The 23178-nt window shown below is 52.0% G+C and overlaps 1 long non-coding RNA gene across 1 annotated transcript; it reads left to right on the forward strand.

Moving 5' to 3' along the window:
- Positions 1–19239: 19239 nt before the first annotated feature.
- LOC106509926 (uncharacterized) lies at positions 19240–20623 on the forward strand. The gene is made up of 3 exons (XR_002342885.2): positions 19240–19474; positions 19666–19930; positions 20348–20623. It is a non-coding gene; the product is annotated as an uncharacterized LOC106509926 (long non-coding RNA).
- The last annotated feature ends 2555 nt before the right edge of the window (positions 20624–23178 follow it).

Here is a 23178-nt window from a genome sequence, read left to right on the forward strand (position 1 = left end):
ACTAAATTACTGTTGCAGCAAAGGAGAGGAGCAGAGGGCCCCTGTAGCGGTCTCACCCTCCGGGGCAGCAGGGGGCCCCCACGCCCCCATCTCAGACGCCAAAGAGACTCCAGCTTTCACAGCAGTCACAGGCCAGTTGACTTATGACCAAAGCTGAAGGAGAAAATATGGTCTGGAACTTTCCCAAGATTCAACCTCAAAAAAACAGTAAGGTAAAAGTTGGTTTGGTTATTGGTGTCACAACAAAATGGCTAGAAATTCGGAGTTTCCCTGTACACTGATGCAGGTAGCAACTGAAACTGCAATTTTAAGAGAAAATGTTTTCCCATGAGAACACATGAAAGGGTGGCTTGTTTTGGCTTCTTTTCATTTATTGCTTTGCTTGTGTGTGTTTCCCTGTTTCAGGGTCTTTGTTGAAAACACCACCGTTTAGAAGGAGACGCCAGCCACCTTCTCTTATTCCTTAGGTGGCTGGTGTGTCTTGGAAGACAGCCTGTCCTTTCTGGAAGCTCTTTCCTTGTGCCCTGCGACGCCCAGCATGTCGCCCCACTGTGCCCCCCCCCTTCAGGACCATCCGGAGGGGACCCACAGCAAGCTCTGCTCCGGGGCGGGGGGGCTGAGTGACGGAAAATCCAACGCATTTGCCATGAGCCGGAGGAGGCAGAGGTGGGGACAAAAATGCAGAGCAAGCATTTCCGTGCCCCCTGCCGGGTTTAACGAGGCCTGGCCCTGGACGAGGTGCCTGGGCTGCATGGCCCTCAGCACGGGACCCTGGGGTCTCAGACACCCGCAGAGCTCGGGGGCACCGCTCTGCCCTGTCCCCAGAGCTGCCAGTGCCGGGCCAGACCCCTTGCACCTCGCAGCCTGTTTGCCGTCACCGGGGGTGCCCTGGCTCCAGGTGTCTTCTGTGCTGTCACAACTAGACCCCCACCAGGCCCTGTCCCCCCCACCCCCAGACCCTCCACTGTCCTGCCTGGCCCCCTGCTTTGTCCTAGGTCGGTGCCCCAGGAGGCGGCGCCCCAGGAAGGGTTTGCCCCGTGTCCCGAGCCACTGCCAGCAAGGGGCTACGATCCCTCTCCCGAGGGTGCAGCTGCTGGAGATCACCTTCTCCCAGTTACAGGCTTTTCTCCCCCCCCACCCCCCTGCAGGTGTTTCCAGGCTGAGGCCCCACCCTCATGTGTGATGCACTTGACCCTGAAACCTTGGCCATGCGAGTCCTCCACTGCGACCAACCCTCCGACGTTCAGTTTCTCTCCAAGCCAAGCATCCAGGGTGAGGCAGCGGGGAACAGGGCGGGCCGAGGTGGAGCGGAAACATTAGCAGATTTGAGCCTTGAGGGCGTCCTGGGGGACTGCGGTGCCATTCTGCGGGCAGTGAGGTCACCCAGCCATGACACAGCTCAGCTCACACACAGCTCTGTCTTTATTGTAGCAGTTGTGCAGAGTTTCGCTGGGAGATAACAGGAAATAATTCAAGTTTTAGCAACTGTCTTAGTGCAACTGCTGAAAACAGTCCAGGTCTTGGAGGCTGAAATCACAGCCCTGCTGTGTCATCTGGGGCCCGGGTCTCCGCCTGGGTCTGGGGGGTGGGGGCCAGGCCATCCCTGGCCCCCCCCCCCCCCCCGCGCCCTGAGGGCTCACCTGGAGAGGGCAGGCCCACCCAGGCCATCTCCCCAGTCCGAGCCGTAGCTGGTCCCAAGAGCCATGGGCGGCCTGGGGAAGGGGCCTGGGGCCTCGGACCCCCTTTGACTGCAGAGGAGATCCTGCCAATGTATTTGGTTTGCTTTTTGGAAAATTAGGTGGTGGTTTCCTTGGAAATGTTTCTGATTTCAGGGTTTTTATGTGTCCTGGGTTTTAGGAGTGTAGCTGGCATTTTTAGTGCATTTCTGCCAAGTTCAACTTTGAAGAAAAAAATCCCACTGAAAGCCTTGGACGCCCTTTAGATCATGTATCTGCCTCAGAATGTTTCTTTTCTTGCAGGAAGCGGAAGACCCGGAGGATCCGGCTGAGGACTCCGTGGGGGGGGGGGGCTGCCCTGAGTCCTTAAGAAGGCGGACTGGCCAGAGGGGGGGTTGCTGAGGGGTCTTGGAGGGAGAAGTGGCCTCAGGAAAGAGGCCGGTGCGGGTCATTTCGCCCACGAGTCTGAGTGACCCCCACCAAGGGTGCCCGCGCCCCCTCCTGACACTAACTAAGGCGTCCCGAGCACTAAGGACGGGAGCGCCGTCCCCCACGTGGAGGGTGTGGTCGGTCTGACCCAGGGGACAGTCCCCGGAGGAGAAACGTGCAAAGCCTCACTTCCCGCTGTGCCAAGGGTGCCCGCTTTGGGGGGCGTGTGCCGTCCCGCCTCCCTTGGACGCCTTGCAGACGACCCTGGGGGCGCCCGGAGGGCCACCCGGGTCCCTGATCACCCCCAGGCTCCCTCCTGGGTTCTGAGCTGCTGCCTCACCCACGAGGAGCACGCCTGCGTTTCTGACGGCGCTTCCTCACTGTGCCTTCGTTTGGCACGAAATCCCTTGAAGGGACTCAAAGCCTTTCCTTCGGCAGGTGGAAGAAGTCTCACTGCCAAGGCTCGTGGGGAGGAGCGCAGGGTATGGGACGGGAGGGGGTCTCGGCCCCTGCGACCTTCCCTGCTGTTCTCATCCTGCTCAGTCCGAGTCCGCGGAGATTCCCGCAGGCTTAGCACACGGCAGATGCTGTTTGGACTGAGAAGGGTGTTGGGTACTCCGTTCAGCCCTGGTTTTCCGGAGGTGCTGACTGCCCGGTGCTTTGTTGGAAGCAATTTGAGAGGCGTGGAACCGGCACGTGGTCCCTTCGTACTGAAGGCAGAGGCCCTGAGAAGCTAAACCCTCTGCAGTCACAGGGCCGAAGTGTCACCGGGATTAAATCTGGACTCTGCATTACCATCTTTTTGCCCCCTTCCCAAGGCAGGGGGTGTGGGCGATTCCATCACACCCTCCTGGAAGGGAGGCAGGCCCGTAAGTGCAATTTGTCAAGTCCCTTTAAAAACCCGGGCCTGCTAAGCAGTCCATGTGGCATTAATTTGGAGCATCACGGCTCCGAGGCCCGCGCTGCCCAGCGCGGCCAACAACACCCCCCCCTCCGCCCCCCGTTTGCAAATATTTCAGAATCCATTCCAGAAAATCACTCCCCAGATCCTGGTACCACTGCTATCGATTTGATGGTCTCCACCCCAGTAAACGGAAGAGTTTGAATACTTAATAAGCTTCCTGCGATTTGGTATCGGACAAAGCAGTAACGGGGCTGGAAGCAGGCGCGTCTCCAAAGCGGCCGAGCTGGGAAAGCGCTTCGTGTGGCCTCCGCAATCTCCTCGGAGGGAGGTCGCGCCAGCGGCAGGGTCAGGAGCTGAGACGGGCTTAGCGCCGCCTCCCGGCCTGCAGGGGGTGTGCAGGACGCCGTGGGGCCTACGGGGCCGGGGTCCCGGGGTCCTGCCCAGGGCTCGCGCGGCCGTGATCTACTGGGGAGGCCCTCTTCCCTCCCAGTCCCCGGGTTGAGGGGGGCGGGTTGTCACAGTGACGCAAACCCAGCCCGTGGTCACGGGACTGAGTCACACTCACACCGAAATCGCCTGGTGCCTTCACTGCTCCTGCCCCCACGTGCGCAGCCCCTCAGGTTCGCAGGGGCTCTCGCAGCAGAGCTTCTTGGAGGCCCGGCTCCTCTGGGACCCACTCCGTGGACCCCGCAGGGACCAGGCGCAGGGAGGGCCGGCGGGTGGACCCAGCGCGCTCCCCGCTGATCTCAGGCAGCACCAGGCCAGCGGCTGCCAGGCACCCCAGCGCCAGCCGAGGCCGACTTTTCCAGATCTGCTGCAGTCCCGGGACTGGACATCCTAACGGGATGGCTTCCCTCCCCGGCCCCCCGCTGACCCCAGACCCTAGTGTCGCCGTGCCCAGTGCCCACTTTAGCTCCAGCTCTCAAGGCCCACGGAGCGGGCGCTTCTGTCTGGCGGTCCCTCCTCCCACTCCCCCTCCGTTCTCCGCTCGGAAGCCAGGGCCCCTGCGCGAAGCCGGGGAGCCCCTCACCCCGACATCCCCCGCTGGGCCAGTTTCGCGAGCTTGGGCGGTGCCAGAGGGCAGGGTGCCTTCCGGCCGGAGTGTCAGGCTGTGTGGGGCCGTGGGATGAGCCCTCCCTGCACCCCTCGTCTTTCCTCTTTGGGCAGATGTGCCTCTTGGGAGCGGCTCCCCCCTGAAATTCGCCCCGGTCACAGCCTGAAGGAGGCAGCAGGCCTGGCCCAGGGGAGGCACTGTGCTGGGCGCTGGACGGGTCCTGGAGGGCGGTGGGCCTCCCACCTGACACCCAGGGCAACGGGCCTGAGAGTGTGGCCAGGATGGAGCCAAGGCCCCACCATGGTGCTGCAGGCAGTGGGGACTGTCCCACTGCCCATGAGGGGCCTAAAGCTGGGCCACCGCTCCCAGGTGGCCTTGCCAAGACCCCGGGGCCCCCAAGCCCGGCAGAGAGCTGCCTGTGGGCCCACCCGAGCCCCAGCATCAGCCTGGGGAAGGGTGCCCACTGCCCTCGGCCCCCTGGGTCCCCCCGGCCTTGGAGAGGTTGCACCTCCTTCCGCTGGCTTCCCCGTCTCCGGGGCTCCTCCTGACTGGCTTTGGGTTCCGCAGTGTCAGTGATGTTTTTAGAGAACGTGCTGTCCCTCTGCTTGGAGAGAAGGTTCCTTCTTTTGAAGCCCAGTTGTCCCTGTCCCCGACGCTGGCGTCTTCCGAGCAAGGTCTTGGTGCTCAGGCCCAGGACCGTCTGCTCCCGTGTGGGTGGCCTGAGAGGCCGGCTTCCAGCCCCTGGGTCAGGCCCCGGCTGTGGGGTCACTTCCGAGCCTGTGACTGTTCCCTGCTCTGGAGGAACAAGCCCCAGGTGGGAAAGGCCTGTGTAGCAGGATGCCCAGTAGGGCCTCTGCCCCCTCGTCCTGGAGGAACTGATCCGGGCCAATGATAGCTGCAATGACTGGGGCCCACAGTCCAGCCGTCGCTGCAGCTGCAGCTGAGGTCCCACGGGCCCTGGACCCCGAGCACAGAGGGTGCGGTTACCCCCAGGACAGTAGGTCGTGCAGACACGGGCATCCATGGCCCCTGACCAGACGCCCTCTTGTCTCAGGGCTCCCGCAGGCCCCATAGCAACGCCCTGTACCCTGGTCTCCGGTGGCTTCTAGGCCATCAGCTCATATGTGGAGGAATGTGACAGTAAATAAGAGATTCCTTACGTGGCTGCCACAGCCCACCTGGCCGCCCCGTCACGACAGCACCCAGTTCTCAGCAGCTTAAATTATCAAAGTTTAAATTATGCTCCAGCCACAAGCGACTGTGCAGGTCAGAGACTTCTCCAGCTTGTCACTGTCACCTCCCTCCCCCCGGAGTTTCCTGTGGCTGGTGTGGCAGGAGGAGAGGACCTCGGATTTGACAGCCGGTTCTGGATCTCAGCCCCATTTGCTTTTCCGAGTTTTGGTAAAACACGCAGCCTCTCCGAGTGTCAGCTTCAGTTGGAAAAAGGGTTGACTGATGACCACCCACTGCATTTTGGCAAAAATTAGGGAAAATCGTGGAAACCATGTGTTAGTATTAAATGGTAGCTCATGTTATTTTCGTTTAACCACATTTTATGTTTTCTCTCTAACCAGACAATAATTTCCGTGAAGGTATGGACCAGATCATACAAAAAAAAAATCGAATAATAAAAAGTGTTGGCATTCCATCGTGGCTCAGCAGAAACGAATCTGACTAGCATCCATGAAGATGCAGGTTTGACTCCCGGCCTCGCTCGTGGGTTAAGGATCCTGCGTTGCTGTGGCTGTGGTGTAGGCCGGATGCTGCAGCTCCGATTAGACCCCTGGCCTGGGAACCTCCATATGCTGCGAATGTGGCCCTAAAAAGCAAAAAGACCAAAAAAGAAGAAAAGAAATTCTTCCAGTTTGTTTTCTGCATAGTTCTATAGAAGTGTGACATCTACAGGAAAAAAAAAAAAGAAAAAAAGAAAAAAAAAAACCCTACACTGTTTCACTGAGCTATAAATTCAGAAGGGTATTTTAGCAAAGGCAATGGCATGACAATTGGAAAAGTGATTTTCTTTCTACCAAGACAGATGTGCTTGGCACAAAGCCTGTATTTCGGGAATGCGAAACAACCAGGGCCCTGATTCCCATAAACAGTTGTGTGGTTTCTGAGAGGCCAAGGGCACACCCAAGCGTGTGTGTTACTTCAATCCCTGCAGGTGTGTCGTACTCAATTCATTAAAGGTGTGTGTTTCAGAGCCCTTTTGAAACTATGACCTCATGGATGCGAGCAAAGGGTTCCAGGAAGTATAACCTGCACAGTCCTCATCCCGCCTGGTCAGGAAAACTCAAGCATCACCTGCGGTTTCTGCAGGTCCCCTCGGAATTCTGCGTAGGAACAGCTCTCAGCTCATCCGTGACCACCTGCTTCTGAAGCACCTAGGCCCCCGCTCAGCGTGGAGTCCCGTTTTTTTTTTTTATTCTTTTTGTCAAATTTATATTAGAAAATGATACTACAGTTGCAGTTCGTGAATCGGTATGTAAAATATTCTGAATACTTAAATCTGGGTTATGTTTGGTTTTTCTGTTTTTTCCCTTTTTTCTTTTTGTCTTTTTAGGCATGTGGAGGGGCCCAGGCTAGGGGTCCAATTGGAGTTACAGCTGTTGGCCTCCACCATAGCCACAGCCACGCAGGATCTGAGTCGCATTGGTGACCTACACCGCAGCTCACAGCAACGCTGGATCCTCAATCCACTGATCGAGGCCAGGGATCAAACCTGCAACCTCATGGTTCCTAGTCGGATTCATTTCCCCTGCACCACAATGGGAACTCCTATGTTTGGTTTTTCTAAGGGATGAATTGGCAGGTGTCAACATAAAAAATATGCACCACTTAAAAGTTAAGAGTTAAGTTTTATTGGGGGCAAAATGGGGACTCTAGCCCCGGGGGCGGGGGGTGGCATCTCCGGAGCCCGAGGAACCGCTGCAGAGAGACCGCGGCGCGGGCAGGATGCGTGCGATGTGGGGAAGGGGAGGTCAGGCCACCAGCACACGCGGTGCAGGGGGTCGCTGCTGGTCACGAGGAGCTGACGCCACCGTGAAGGATGCCGATGCCTTCCTAGACTCGAGGAGATGCGAGAATTGGGCTCATCAGATCTTCTCCTGAAACTATCTAACATCTGAAGGCCTGTTCTGCCGGTTTCCCCCGAGCGCAGAGCCCTTGCTCCTGTCCCCACCCTGAGCCCCTTTCGGGGGTGTCGTGGGTCAGTAACTGCAGCGGCTCAGGACCCATCTGTGCAGAGCAGGAGCAAGTCTCCAGTGCACACGGGCAAAGCGGAGAATTTTGCTTTTGTCAACTTTACCTCTTTTTATTTTTAAAATTTCTTTGTCTTTCTGTCTTTTTAGGGCCGCACCCGTGGCATATGGAGTTTCCCAGGCTAGGGGTCGAATTGGAGATGCAGCTGCTGGCCCACACCACAGCCACAGCCATGTGGGATCCAAGCCACATCCGTGACCTGCACCACAGCTCACGGCAATGCCGGCTTCTTAACCCACTGAGTGAGGCCACATATTGAGCTTGAGTCCTCATGGATACCAGTCGGGGCGTTAACCGCTGAGCACGGTGGGAACCCCCAACTTTACTGTTTTAAAATTTTTTATTTTATTTTACTTTATTATGGCCATACCCGTGGCATATGGAAATTCCCAGGCCAGGGACTGAATCCAAGCCTGGAGGCAACCCTGGATCCTTTAACCCACTGCACGGGGCTGGGGATCGAACCTGCACCTTCGCAACAACCTGAGCTGCTGCAGTCGGATTCTTAACCCACTGCACCACAGCAGGAACTCCTCCAACTGAACTCTTTAGGAGACTGCTGAGAGCACGAGGAATTGCTCAGTGGCTTCTCTGCAAAAGGAAAAGGCAGTTATTCTAAGAAACCAGAATATGCCTCCTCTGTGCAGTGAACTTTTCTTCCGCATTTACAGGCTATAGCTCAGAGCTGTTCTTTGAATAAAAAAGCCTTAGTGTTTTTAAAAATTATAAGATGCAACCACTGTCGAGATTTGAAACACTTCTATTTTCACTGATCATTCACTCTCCTGTGAATTTGCTTTTGCATCAGCGCTACAAGCTCTAAGTCCGGGGGAGCTTTCCCTTCCTCACCAGCAGCGGTTTTTCTTTGCAGCACAGTTAATGCAAAGTCAAGCCATTCCTTCCAGTCCCTGCATTGTAATGAGTGGCATCCACCTGCTGGTCACAGGTCGCACTGGCTGCTCTCACAAACTACCTGCAGTTCTGCTGCCTTAATACCTGGGTGGGGGCGGGGGCCGGGGGTGGGGGTGGGGCTCTGCCCGGGCCTCTCATCTGAGAGGAGACACCTGCAGGTCTGTTGGTAGCTCTGGCGGGCCTGGACTTGGTGGTCTGTCTGCCTGCTTTCAGGCGCCAGAGTTGCCTGCCAGCCCCTGGCAGCAGGATGTCCCTGCTGCCTGCAGCGCCAAGCACAATATTGGACATAGACGTGCATCCTGGTGTCAGAGGCTCGGAGTGCGACACGCACTGTGTGTGCAAACATGGGTCAGCTGAGCCCGTGTTTTTCCTCTTGGCAAAATCCTATTTACAAAATACGTATGTGTTGATATATAGTATACAAATATACACGCATATGTAATGGTTAAAATTTCCCAGTTATCTTTGAAACGGCAAGGACCCGATGCAATACTGTGATACTGTGATTTACACTAAGAAATGTATGTTTGCTCAAAGTCCCAGCTCCTCAACCCTCAGAATTTCCTGCCACGAGAGCCTGGGTGTCTTTTTTGTTCCGAGAGTGAGGGGACGTTTGCGGGCTGGGAGCCGGGAACCCCCTGGTCTTTAGAGGCTGGAACTTTAGTTCTACCCCTGGTCTCAGAGGGGAAGTGGCTGAGTTGAGTCCCCAGCCCATGCCAGCCCTTGTGACGGCCCCACAGGGGCAGGAGCCCTGACTGGTCGGTCAGAAGCTCAGGCGCCACCTGGGGAGGGGAGGCTTACGGGCCTGAGCCCTTGACCTGGGGGTCGGAGGCCATCTCCAGGGAGACAGCGTCAGGACCAAGCCCAGCCTGGGAGAGCTGCTTGGGGGCGAGCCACCCCCCAACCCTGGGACTTGGTGTCAGAAAGAGATTAAACTTGCTTTATTTCACTGAGCTCCTCATGCAGTCCGTCTCCTGGCACCCTTGCGCGGCTCCTGGGTGCCGCCCAACACAGAGACAATGGCCCAGAAAGAGATGGGAGCGGGTGGTGTCTCAGCAACTGGCGCCGGAGGCCACAGCCCGGTGGACCGAGAGCAGGGAGCACAGTGCTGTGTGTCGGGGAAATAAAAGACCAGTGCAAGGGAAATAAAGAAAAGACGTTTGGGGCGCGGGTAAAAGAAGTTCATAGAGCTATTTCAGTTTCATCATGGAAACTGCTGGGACCCCGTCAGCACATTTTTGGTAACGTGCGTAGAAGAAGTCAATGCCAATATCTTTGTCTGTGGGCAATGAGGGACCCAGACTCGGTAACCCGAGCGCCCTCAGAAGGAAACCCGATCAAGCCACTGGTCCAAACAGCGTTCGCTGCCAGGTATTGATAGATATTGATCCCGAGATCTCCAAAGTCGGGTTTGGAAATGATATGTTTCAACGCACTTTCGCACGAGCCACACATAAAAATAAACCGCAGTCCATCCAGCCTTGCGATGGAAGGTGACAGGCAGAGCGGGGACTTCTCCCCAATGTGCCATGTGTGGTGGCAGCAGGGGCGCCTGGTCCGGGAAGCGGCCCTAAGATGCCCAGCGTGGCTCCCCGAGGCTGGTTTGCCCTGGTTCCTACTCCGTAAACCTCCGGTCCTGCCTTGGTCCCAAATCTCAACCCCAGGAGGCAGACAGTGCAAGAGCCATCGGAAGGAGACTGCATTTAACGCAGGTAACGGCAAAGGGCACGTTGTGGTGGCCGATCCTGGTGACATGAGTGGGAAGACACAGGCTTTGAGGCTCTGTTTCTCACGGGGCCACCCCAGCCCCGCCCATAAGGTGTGGGGCTTCACATGATCCACCTCGGAATGAAACTGAGGCCTCGGCCGCAGGCCTGAGAAGAGGCACAGGTTTCCGAGTGGATCACGCCGAGCGCAGCGGGTCGCAGGTGAGGATTCTGGACTCCCCCCCGGGGACTCCGAGGGACACGGCACACTCGGAAGGGTCCTTGTGTTAGAGTGAATGGTGGGCAGATCCGGGTGGTCGTGGGCCTGCTTTGCCCCGAGACCCCCGAGCCGTGTGCACGCACAGAGCAGAGCACTGCTCGGCCCCCCGGGGATGCTGGGGTGGGCTTCCTGCAGCCTCGGATCGCGCCCACCCCTCCTCAGAAAGCAGCCCCGGGAAGAGTCCTTTGACACATCTCTGTCTGCTTAAGCTGGATTTCTGTTCTTAGTCAGGAGCACGCAGGCCGCGTGGGCCCTGCTCACCCTCCAGGTGCGCGTGGGACCCGCCAGAGACGGGGGACCACGTCCGCGGGCCCCCACCCCCCACCCCCCGCGCGCGCTTCTCTCTGGGCCAGAGCCTGGGTTATTCAGAATTAGGGCAGCAGGGGGCGCTGCAGGCCCGCGCCTGACAAACGTCCCTCCGAGGCGGCAGGTCCCAGGCTGGGGCCGGGGCCAAGGTGCGGGAGCCGGGAAAGAGCCACCAGTCTCTAAAGTGTCCCCCGAAGTAAAAGCCACATTTCCGGTGGCCCTTGGGGGCGAGCTCCTCCGTTCACCTTACATTTCCTTCCCGCGCCCGAGGCCTCCCTAGGGTCCCTGCCCTTGGATGTGGCGATTCGGTCGGTCCTTCTTCTCGTCCGTCTGGGGATTTCAGCGTCTTCTTGGGTGGTGTTTCCGGGTGAAGGGACCCAGGCTTGGGCGGGTGGTGAGGAGCCAGGAGAGTCACAGCAGGGGCGGCACAGGCGGGAAGAGGAGAAAGGCACTGAGACGTCACGGCTCACAGCAGGGGCAGGGGAGGCTGCGGCCAAGGTGACACCGACCCTCCCAGGCACACGCCACTGGGACGCCCCTGCGCCTGCCTCTCCCGCCGCCTTCCAGCCACACTCACGCCAGGCTTGAAGCCTCTCTTGGCATCTCCCCTTGTTTTCTCTGGAAACCCTCCCTCCCTGTCACATTCCTTCGACTGGTCCCTCTCTGGTCACTTGGCGGCTCAGCCACCAGCTCCCCGTCTGGGCACTCCATGCACTTCACCTGTTCATTTCAAGCGTCCGTCGTGCTTTTCTGTCCGGAGTCAAACCCGCAGGGCCCCTCGCGTTGAAGATTCCCGGCCGCCCACCCCTCGCTGGTACCAATACCCCAAATGGCACCTGCGGGGTGGGTTTCTGTCATTGCTTCTTGGCGGAGGAGTTTCCTCAGATGAAACACCCTCCTCTCTCGCTCTCTCACCTACACCGCGGGAACCTGGCCAGAGGCTGGGCCGCTGCCCCCCTGCCCTGGAGACACCCCCCAGTGCGGGCAGGGAGCAGGTGAGGCTGCGCTGGGTGTGTCTTTCAGCAGCTGCAGGCAGGCGGCCTCTCCTCTCCCTCCCGGCCATGGAGGGAGCTCTCACGGGAAAGGAAGGGCACCGGGTAGAGCCATTCGATGCCCTGGAAACCGGGGCCTCTTCCCGCCTCTGCCCTGAGAGCAGGACCTCCCACCCCAGGCCACAGGCCTGCAGAGACCTGGGAGTAAAGCTGCAGCTCCGGGCTGGGGGGGTCCCGCCGAGGTGGGGGGGTGGGGGGTGGGGGGTGAGGAGGGGCTGGGTGCAGATGCCGATCCAGACGCCCCAAGTGGCCGTGTCCCCACCACCCACCTCCCCCAGCCTCCCTGCATCTCGTTGTTTTCACGCCTGCGGCCGACCTTGTCCTTGCACTTCTGCTTCCAGGCTGGGAGCCTGAGGGCGCTGGGGAACGTGGCACCCGGATCCCCAGGCTGTTTGGGGCCAGCGTCTCGCCTCGTGTTCCAGAATAAATGAGTCGGCCTTTCCTGGACAAATGCAAGCAGCAGTATTTTGTTTCCAGACTCTTCCTTCTAAGGAGACAGTTCACCCGTCAGTGGCGAGACTCTTACTTTAACCCCAACTGCAACGCTAATTGTGAGAAACACCCACGAAGCTGGAAGGTTTGAAAACTAGTAACAGCTGCTGAGGAAAGTACGATTTCTTTGGTTTTATGGCTAAAACCACGTGCACAGATCACCGGATACACGCGGTGCCCCGCAGACACACACGTGCAGCGGGCAGGGGCCGGATCGATGTGGATCCGAGGTCGTGGTCTGAGTTCCCCAATTTCCTGAAGCAAAATACATGTGTCCACAGCTGACGCGGTCATTTTAAAAGAGAGCTGAACACACCACTCAAGGGTAGGCTTACAAAGCACTAGAAATAATTAAAACCAATTTCACAGTATAAGAGCGAGTTTAGTCCTTGTAAAATAATACATAAAGTTGTGCTTTTCAAAATTCAGCTCACTTCCAATAGCACATTCAATGTGTCAATGACAGGAGTTTAAGGTAGCGGATTTAAGTATTGGTATACAGACATAATGGACTTAAAATGTAATGTTTTATGGATTTTCGACGGACGAGGCCCTCCCCGTCCTTTGCGGGCGTTGTGAGTCGCGAGGTGTGTGCGCGGTGCTCTGGTTGTAATTCACATCCAGGGCCTTGTTGCAGGGTCAGTGCTCCTTAACTGAGGCTGACGCCCACCGCATCCACCTTGGCCGGAAAACAGACGCATTCCCGTGACGCTGAGACACAGACCAGGCGAGCAGCTTGGTACTTAATTCATCGGCTTCTAAAACGGTTAGCGGAAACAAAGAAAAGATTCAAATGTGGGACCGGTGTGCCATCTGATCTTGAGGTCAGGCACCCCAAACAGAGAGGAGAGTTAAAACAAAAGAAGCAAATTCAAGTCTATTGAGGGTAACTATGATCTATGCTGGGGGAGACGGCTTGATCAGGAAAATATCGAAATCTTAGACTGGACCGCTAGTGTCTGAGTACGCAGGCCACGCGGGCTACGCAGGCCTGCAGGATGGATGGTGGACGGGAAGAGGGACCCTTGGCTCCTTGGGACGCCTTGCCTCCCCTCGACGCAGCCCCCCACCTCCCAACAGGACCGAAGGTCAAAGGCATGGAAACGGCACCTGGCCAACAAGGTGCCTTGAGCCTCACGTTAAGGGAAGCCGGAGAACATCTTGGCCATGTTTTAATTTTGAATATTTTGGTATTTGAAGTAGAAAATGCAGAAGTATAGAAATGCAGGTCAAGTAAATGCATACGAACGCCCTTGTGTTTCCAGGGACCCCCCCCCTTCCCTGGCCCTGGAGGCTGGCCTTACATCCCCAGGTTTCCCAGGCTGTCCTGACCCCTGATGATCTCGGGGCAGACGACGTGGGGCTCCTGTGGCTCAGGGACAGGCCCCCAGCGCCCGGCACAGGCTCCGAAGGTCGAGGTCCTGCTTGGTCCACTCCCAGTCCTGGCGATATTCTTCCAGGTCTGGAGACGTGAGATCCACAAACGTGCGTTTAAAGGTGATATTCTTTTATGTGTGTGTGTCTTGTTGACTTTTTCTAGGGCCACTCCCGCAGCATATGGAGGTTCCCAGGCTAGGGATTGAATCGGAGCTGTAGCCACAGGCCTATGCCAGAGCCACAGCAATGTGGGATCTGAGCCGTGTCTGCAAACTACACCACAGCTCGTGGCAACGCCGGGTCCCTAACCCACTGAGCAAGGCCAGGGATCGAACCCACAACCTCGTGGTTCCCTGTCGGATTTGTTTCCACTGCGCCACCACAGGAACTCCTAAATATTCTTGAGCTTACTGATCACAGAGAAAGAAAACGCAGCCCCGAAGTCGCTGGGACAGGTGAGGCCAAGCCCGGACGGCAGCTCTGCCCGGACCCAGCCCCACACACCTGCGCTCAGGGACGCTCTTCACCCGGGTCCCCCTGCAGGAACTCACCCAACAAGCCCGGCTGAGCACCGCCCAGAGGGTAAGTTCTGGAAATAGTGAAAAAAGTGTTCCTCCTTCTTACCTGATCCACTGTGGAAAAGAACTAATCTTCTAATTTTTAATGTTTATTGAAATACAGTTGATTTACAGCATTGTGTTAGTTTCAGATGTCCAGTAAAGTGATTCAGCTACATGAAAACCCACACAGACCCAAACAGGCTCACTGTAGCCTGGAAAACAGGCTGCTGCTGTGATGGAGCCACAGAGAAGAGGGATGGCGGACCCGGGAGACACGCCAGAAGCAAGGGCCCCACCAGGGACCCACTCCAGTTGGGAGCCTTGTGGCTGCAGATGACGCGGGGGAGGAAGTGGGCCAGGGTTCCTGTGGCCCTTTCCGCACATGCTTGCGGAAAACTTGGAAGGACTGAGCAGGGACGGGACATGCTCTCGTGTTTCAAGGACAGAGGATGACACAGTGCCAGCTTGGGACCCTTCTAGGGGATGAACAATAGACTTAAAGTGACTAAGTTGGAAAAGAAGACTGAATATCAAGTCACCATCCCAAGGAGTTGGAAAAATATCAACCAAACTCGGAGAAAAAGCAGTCAAGATAAGAGGGGTAACTAGTGAAATAGAAAACAGCGGAAAATAGAACGCCTAAAGACAAAAAATACATCTATAAAAATACTAATAAAACTGACAAGTCTCTACAGACCCTAGTTTAGGAAATAATTCAAAAAAGAATTCAGAAATGCCAATATCAAGAATAAAAAGGGTATCTAAGTATATCAACTGCTGATTATGCAAAATATAAATACTCGTTAAAATATAGCAGTAAATTAATAAATTCTTAGAAAAAGATAACTTATTGAAATGGACTTGCCATAAATTTCCCTATAACCATTAAAAGAGAATTTGGAAGCGAAAATCTTCCCACCCAAACAGCATTTTAGGACTTATTACCTTTAGGAAATATTTAGACACATGTCAAAACCTCAATGCTGGGTACTAAAAAAACGTGAAAGTCACTGAATAACTTTGGAATTACTACACAGGAAAAAAAATATGGACTAAATCACTCAGTTCAAAAGCAGTCATGAGAGTAGAAAATGAACCACTGTTAATAATTGGGGTCAGTATATCCTATGAAATAAGATAATGGACATAATTTCAGATATGTAGGTCATCAGAATACATATAAAAGGGTGAAACATGCAAGGTCCAATTCAGCTGGTTGTTAAGTTGAATATTAAAAAGATGCAGATAAATTTGTTTACAAGAGACATTTGAAATGTTTCCCTCATTTATATTCTAAATAGTTTGTAAAAGCTTGAGATTATCTCTACTTTGATGCATTAATGTAATTCATGTAAAACTTTTAAAGGCTGCTAGTATTTTTTAAGTAGATTTTAAATCCCTCATTTGCTTAGTTTAATGACATGAACATTTACTTATATTCTTAAATTATTATCTTTCAGTCTTTAATAAAATCTCTTTTGAGTACCTGTGGCTATAAATTGTCCTCTGCATACTGTTTTAGCTGTCTCCCAAAGATTTAGTGTATTTAGATTTTATTATTCATCTGTACATATTTTTGAAGTTTCTTTGATATTTCTTTCATCTATGAGTAAGATATGTATTTACTTTACAAATGTGTGCTATTGTATGTTAAAATATCATTTTACTTTTTATGTATAACCATGTTGCAGTGGTCAAAAATGTTTTTTCGTACACTGAATTTTTGTAATGATTTCAACTTGTTTTACAGCCTAGTATGTGGTCAGCTCTTGAATGTTCCACTAGTGCTTTAACATACCCAGGCCTTGAGGGTGAGTTTTTATAGTCTGTAATGTCAAGATTGTGAATTTTGATACTCAAATCATCTGTAGCAAAATATAAACACAGCACACACACATACACAACAACAACAATATATCCGGACAAATTTACGATGGTCCCAGAAAATAATAGATGGTTTTAATATGACAAATATATAAAGATGTGAAAATTATCAAACTAAAAGGAAAAATCATATCATCTTCCTAACAGATACAAGGAAAATAGCATTTGAGCAAAGTAAACACCCATTTACGATTTTTAAAAATAACTCTTAGGGAACCAAAGAACTAAACATTTTAGAAAGCTAATGAAGGTTATTTGCCAAAGAATAGCGCAAAGATTATGGTTAATTAGAAGAGAGAGAGATGGACACTAATTGCATTTCTACTCAGTACTGTTCTTTAGGTAATAGTCCACTCAGGTGATGCTCTTATCAGATAATAGTTCAAGAATACAAGTAAAAGCTGTTAAAAAACCCCCTATTTGAGGAGTTCCCACTGTGGTGCAGTGGGTTAAGAGTCCTGCATTGCTGCCGCAACAGTTCAGATTCGATCCCTGGCCCCAGAACTTCTGAGTGTGGATGAAAAAGGAAAAAAACCCTATTACTATTCGAAGATATGTTTACTCAGCAAAACCAAATTGTAAGAAAGAAAAGCACCAACATTTTTTAATGACATGGACATTTTAATTTATCTGCTTTTACTTTATTTATTTATTTATTTATTTATTTATTTATTTTCTCTTTTTGGCCATCCCTCGGCGCGTGAAGTTTCCAGGCCAAGGATTGGATCTGAGCCACAGTTGTGACCCACGCTCCAGCTGCGGCAATGGCAGCTCCTTTAACTCACTGTGCCAGGCTGGGGATTGAACCTGTGTCCTGGCTCTGCAGAGATGCCACTGATCCCTTTGTACCATGGTGGGAACACTGAAAAGAGCCACTTACTGAGCAAAATTACGGACAAATCAGGGGATTCATATACCACATTCATGTATAGGAATACCTATTATCAGAAAGATTCCTCATTCGCTAATGAACCTACAAAATATCTATGGTTCTAATAAAAATCCCAACAGGTTTTTACATGGGCCTTGAAAATGGCACTTAAAAATTTTTGTAAATAAGATAATTTTGAAAATAAAAGTGGCATGGTGCCTTTTCCTACTAAGTATCAAGATGTATTAAAAATCCATAGAGGAGTTCCCATCGTGGCTCAGCGGTTTAACAAATCTGACTAGCATCCATGAGGACGTAGGTTTGATCCCTTGCCTTCCTCAGTGGGTTAAGGATCTGGCATTGCTGTGAGCTGTGGTGTACATTGCAGATGCACCTCGGATCCTGCGTTGCTGTGAGCTGTGGTGTAGGCCAGCAGCTACAGCTCCAATTGGACCCCTAGCCAGGGAACCTCCATATGCCGTGTGTGGCCCTAGAAAGCAAAAACAAAGACAAAAACAAAAAAGCTGTAGTGAGTTCCTATGGTCTCCAAAGACTTAGCTTCTGCAGTGTGGAGAGATGTAAGAAGATGCAAAAGTATCAAAAACTCAAAACAAAAATGGGCAAAAGATGCAAGAAGTCTGTGTGCAGGGGAGCAATCCCCAGTGATAAGGATATTGAACTATGAGAGGGACAGATAGTGAGACATCAACATCAGATGCTATCACATGAGGACTCTCAAAAAAGGACACAATGAACTTCTGGCAGAACAGATACTGACTCACAGATTTTGAAAAACTGATGGTTTCCAAAGGAGACAGGTTGGGTGGGGGGCGGGGGATGGGCTGGGGGTTTGGGATGGAAAAGCTATAAAATTGGGTTGTGATGATCATTGTACAACGATAAATGTAATACAATTCATTGAGCAATTTATAAATTAATTAGATAAAAGAATAATATTTAAGAAATTCAGTATATTGAACTATGGAAGAACCTCTCCGGTAGTCAGGGATGGGGGGTGGGGGGCAAAATGAAACTCCAAGATACCACTTTACATTTGGCAGGTGGCTAAAGATGTACCGGTCCAGAAAGACCACGTGTGGCCATGAAGGGTGCACGGAGTGTAGACCCGCCGACTACCAGGGCAGCCGTTCGGTTGTGTGTACGTGGAGGATTTGCACACATCGGGCTCCTCCTCCTGTGTCTGGACCTGGAGGAACCTACGGGACGAGTCCAGGGAGACAGACCGTGATCTTCACGGCAACATTATCTGTAAAAGAGAAACACTGGAAATGTCAGTGACCGCTACGGGAGAATGGAAGAATATATTGCATTACACCCTTTGCAGAGAGCCGTAATATTTTATTAAATTAGCTAGTATTTTTCTTGAAGAAACTAAGTTATCCTAATTCGATTCTTCAAGATTTCAAGATATCAAATTATTATAATTCAAAGTTCTGCTCCTAATAAAAGTACTTTATGCATTTTCCTTTTAAATAAATTGATGTTTTTTCCTTTTCTTTTCTCGGCCCGCCCCACAGTTATACAATGAAGTAAAAATAGTCCTGTGTTTTCTATTTTCTTGAAACCCAAGCAAACCAAACTGAACCAATATTCCTAATCCTGTGGTATTGGAGAGAGAAAATCCAGCACCTGGAAGTACAGGTTGCCTGCTTGGAGTTGATATCAAGGAATTTTTATCCCTTCGAGTGACCTTAGACCTGCTGGTAGAGCCCAACCCCCAGCAGTTGCTCGGCAGGTTTGCTCGTTTGCGCTCTTCTTGGAGCCGCGGCAGCTCAGGGGCTGCCTGCGGGACCGTCAGAATCTGCCGCCTTCACAGACGCGTCTTCAGCCACAGGGAGCAGTTCTCCACGCTTTTGCTGGAAAACCCCCCCAAGTACAAACTCAGCGCAAACCTCGTGAGCTCCAGAAGCTGACTCATCTCTCAAACTTTCCTACTTACACTAATTTTTCCTTCGTTTTCTTTTGAGCAATACGTATCTTTCTCTTTTTCTGAGTTTTTATGATTTTGTCCTGGGTTTGTTTGTGCTTATTGTCTAATTAGGATTTCGCTACACCGTAGTGTTAGGGTCGTGCTATTCTCAAACATCTCTTTTTCAGACGAACTTTTTTTTTTGCCACTTCTGAATCTGGGAGTTAGTATTCTTTAAATATGAGGTAATTTTTCTGAATTTCATTTGATGACTACAATACCATATGGATTATATTTCCAATAATCAGAGCTAGTTATTTATTTTGAGTAACAGCATTCATTGAGTTTTGATGATAAACATTTTGATTATTAGTATAAATACTATTTTGTACAGTGGGAATGGGACATACCGTGTTCAATTGCTGATGGGCCTGTCATCCCAGGAGACTTTAAGGTCAGGAGGGAGGGGCTCTGCCTGTTCTCCTTACATGGAATTCCCACCAGCCCCTAACAGGGGAGTAAGCATTCCTGGAACTGTTTACAGCAATTACAGTGACCTCCGACAACCGCGTGTGCATTGGCATGCAAACGTCTCCAAGAGCCATTGAGCCAAAACACTGCCAGAGGCTCCGTGTGACACCAGCCAAGCCCTGTTACTTGGGGGTCGTGAGTGTGACATGCACCCACGGGAGAGGCAAGCACCCACCTGAGGACCAAGGGTGGGGCTGGGGGGCTGCCGCAGGCCCTGGCGTTTTCCTCGATGCTTCCTCATCCTGGGTGGTGAGTACCAGGCGGGGGCTGCGAGGGAAGCCTGGGTCAAGAACTCGAAAGGATCATTGAGTGTCACTGTAAGTCGCTGCTTTTCAGAGCCAGCAGTTCTAGACATGGTGAAGTGATGATAAACTCTCCGCAGTAGGGATGTCTGCTCAAGACATGTCTTAAATAACTGCTTTGGCTTAATAATTCTCCAGGGCAGCCTCAGAGCCCCCTTTGCATGCCTTCTGCTGCGAGAGCTGTTGAATTCAGAGAGATGTCCCTTCGGAGAACCGCGGGTGTGAAGTCGCCCTGCCACCTGCGGAGTCAGCAACACATTCCCTTCTGGGGGGCATGTGCCAGAGGTCCTGGGTGGTTGAGGCTCCAGCCCCGAGTGAGAGGCGACTGCATTTAAACAGATCTGAAAGCAGCTGTGATGGTGGCAGGACCTCGAGGATAAAGAAGAAACAGGAGTTTGATTGTGTGAGTCTGGGGGGCTGGGGGAGGGGCAAGAGGCTCCCAGAGACCAAACCCCCGGGGCAAGTGCCTCAAGCAGATGCTCCAGAAAGGTAGGCCTAGGGTTTTTCCTTCCTTTTCTTTTGAGCAATACATACTCCTTCCCAGCAACGGGGCAGATAATGCCCTTCAGCGGCTTTCTCTGCCTGGTGGTGGCTTCATAGGATGCATTAGAAAATGACAGATCTTCTGATGCAGGTGAATTAGTGGAAGTGTGTTAACTCCGGAGACACCTGGAAACATCCAGAGTTGATCTCAAAGAAACAGTGACGTGGGCAGTGTTGAAATTTCTGGAATTGATTGAGAAATGGAATGTTTATGAAGCTGTCCTGATGCGTAAGGCGTTTCCTACCTACACGTGTGTCCGTCGCTTCATGCACACAGAGAATCCAGTGAAAACGACTGAAGTGCACTCTTGACCCCTGTAGGAAGACTGGTGGCTTTGGGGGCGAGTCAGGAAACACGACCCTGCAGAGGCCATTGATGCCGCGGCCGCTATTCAGTCGTCGTGAAAATGAATCCTCGAAAATAGAAGCTGCAGTCTAGCTACTTGTTACGGTCACAGACCTTTTGAAGCTTTCCTCAAAACTGTGCCGACATAATTACCTATTTAATACACTATTTGTTATTAATTAAAAAGAATTTAGTGGCCTAATTAAAGCTCGGCTGCCTTTCTTTTCTGACCATTATTGTTTGTCTTGTCTTCTGGCTATGACGGAAAGCGATCTGCGTATAAACGAGGGGCTGAGACTCCTCTGTGCTTGGTCAATAGCCGCTGGTGCAAAGGCGCTGCGCTGTTACCCGAGCTGGTCTATAAGTCATAAACAGTCCCTGGAGACATTTGAAAAGCGTTTTAAAAGTGGGAGGTAAGCATGGTTTCTTAGGGAGGTTTATTACTAAGGGAGTAAAGAAGTGGGCCGCTAGCTGTACCAAAGTAGGATCTCTCTCTCTCTATGTAATACTTATTTGATACATGAGAGATACAATGTATTACATAGTAGAATTTTAAAGCTAACTACACACCAAAGCCTTAATAATTAGTAATTGAAATTTTAAAATGCGGAGTTCCCGGAGTTCCCGTTGTGGCTCAGTGGTTAACGAATCGGACTAGGAACCATGAGGTGGTGGGTTCGGTCCCTGGCCTTGCTCAGTGGGTTAAGGATCTGGCGTTGCCGTGAGCTGTGGTGTGGGTTGCAGACGCAGCTCAGATCCCGCAATGCGGTGGCTGTGGTATAGGCCGGCGGCTACAGCTCCAATTGGACCCCTAGCCTGGGAACCTCCGTATGCCGCGGGAGCGACCCGAGAAAATGGCAAAAAGATAAAAAAAAAAAAGAAGAAATTTTAAAATGTTTTTACTTTATTTAAGGCCTAAGATGGTTGGTAAACATTTCATTCAAAGAAGCTTCTATATGTAACTTCAGGTTTCAGCCCTTCTCAAACATCCCTCTGGGACGCTGCGCTATAAATGACGATACTCTCTTACCATGGTCTATTTTGTAGTAATTAAAAAAGTGATTATGGAAATAGACGTTCTGAAAATTATTCACCACATCCAAATTCCAACAACTTTGAAAATTATATGGTTTTTGTAACCTTGGGGATTAAAATTATTTAAACATTTACACATAAAAATTTTAAAAATACGTCAACGTTTTAGGGTGTCTAATTTTTTTTTTCGCTCAGCCTCGGCATTAGGAAGTTCCTGGGCCAGGAATAGAATCTGCGTCACATTAGTGACAATGCCAGAACCTTAACCTGCTGAGCCACCAGGGAACTCCTTATCTTAACATTTTAAAGTTGGCTAATTCTAATTACACGCCCTACAACTGCACTGTGATTTCAGCATTCCTTTGTGATGTCTATTTTTATATTCCTGCTGGCTTGGGCAGCTCCACAGCTTGGTCTGGTGACACGGCTTATAAAAACAGCCCCAGGAGAGTTGCTGTGACCACGTCCCAGGTGTGTGTGTACGTGTGAGAGAGGCTGGCACGAGCCTGCCTGCGAAGCCTGGGCTCTGGCGGAGCACAGCCCGTAGCTCCTGCTCGCTGCTAATCCCCTTGTCACTAACACAGCTGCAGCTTAGGGGTCAGGCTCCCCAAAGCCCCTCCGGGTGCTGGCGACTTTCCAGTCTCGTCGTATCTGCTGGGGACTTCCCGACAGATGGGCTGCAGCCCGGCTGGGGCCCACGCAGAAGCCCCCGGGCTCCTCTGCCTTCCTCGACGTGAAGTCACTCAACCTTCAGTGCAAAAGTCACATCAGGGTCGGACGTGCCTGTTTGAGTGGTTATGTCACAATTTCGAGGAGCAGCCCCAGGCGGCCAAGTGCAACCGTGACAGGGCTCTTCACGCGCGAACCGCGCAGCGCCCGGCAGAGCAGGGCCGCGACGCTCTTTGGCACTCAGCACTTCAGTTTCACGCAACGCTGTTCTCCTGGCTTTTCAGTTGTTCATTTGCTTAGCATGTTTGTTGAGCCCCTCGTGCACGGAAGGAGTTTGAAAGTCGTGTAGAAAAATCTGCCTCCTGTCAGATTAGATTGATCAGAGCTCCAGAGCGCGTTTCAAAAGTAATTGTGGTTGTTTACAGTTCACAAGTGGGATTCCCTCGGAATGTGACTTCTGCAGTGGGTTTGAGACGGCTCTTTGTTGGGCTGGGTGTGAGGGTTTATTTTATTTGGGCTCCTTTAAGGTGATCAAATAAATCCCACTCACCTGCATGATGTCCTGTAGCAAATACTTGGTTTCCTAACACTGAAGCTCTTTGTAAGAGAAGAGGACTCCCTGCTCCAGATTCTCTCTCTCTCTCTCTCTTTTTTTTTTAGTCTTTTTAGGGCAGCACCCGAGGCATGTGGAGGTTCCCAAGCCAGGGGTCGATTCAGAGCTATAGCCGCCCGCCCACACCACAGCCACAGCAATGCCAGATCTGAGCTGTGTCTGCAAACTACACCACAGCTCACAGCAACGCCGGATCCTTAAGCCACTGAGCGAGGCCAGGGATCAAACCCGAGTCCTCATGGATACTGGTTGGGTTCCTGAGTGCTGAGTCACAGCGGGAACTCCAGTGCATTTCTAATTATTATTTGATTATTCCTATTCTTCCCCGGGGAATGACCAGATCACGCCCTTTGCCTTTTTTCCATGACGGCTTTTTCTTATTGATTCGCAGAACATCTTTGTATATTACAGATGTTAATCTGCTCTGTAGTCATGATTTTTTCCG

Source organism: Sus scrofa, chromosome 3 (assembly GCF_054392235.1).
Source record: "Sus scrofa isolate SSC_HxYL_T2T_F1_AM1 chromosome 3, Sscrofa_HxYL_maternal_Yorkshire_Landrace_v2.0, whole genome shotgun sequence".
NCBI classification, from domain to species: Eukaryota; Metazoa; Chordata; class Mammalia; order Artiodactyla; family Suidae; genus Sus; species Sus scrofa.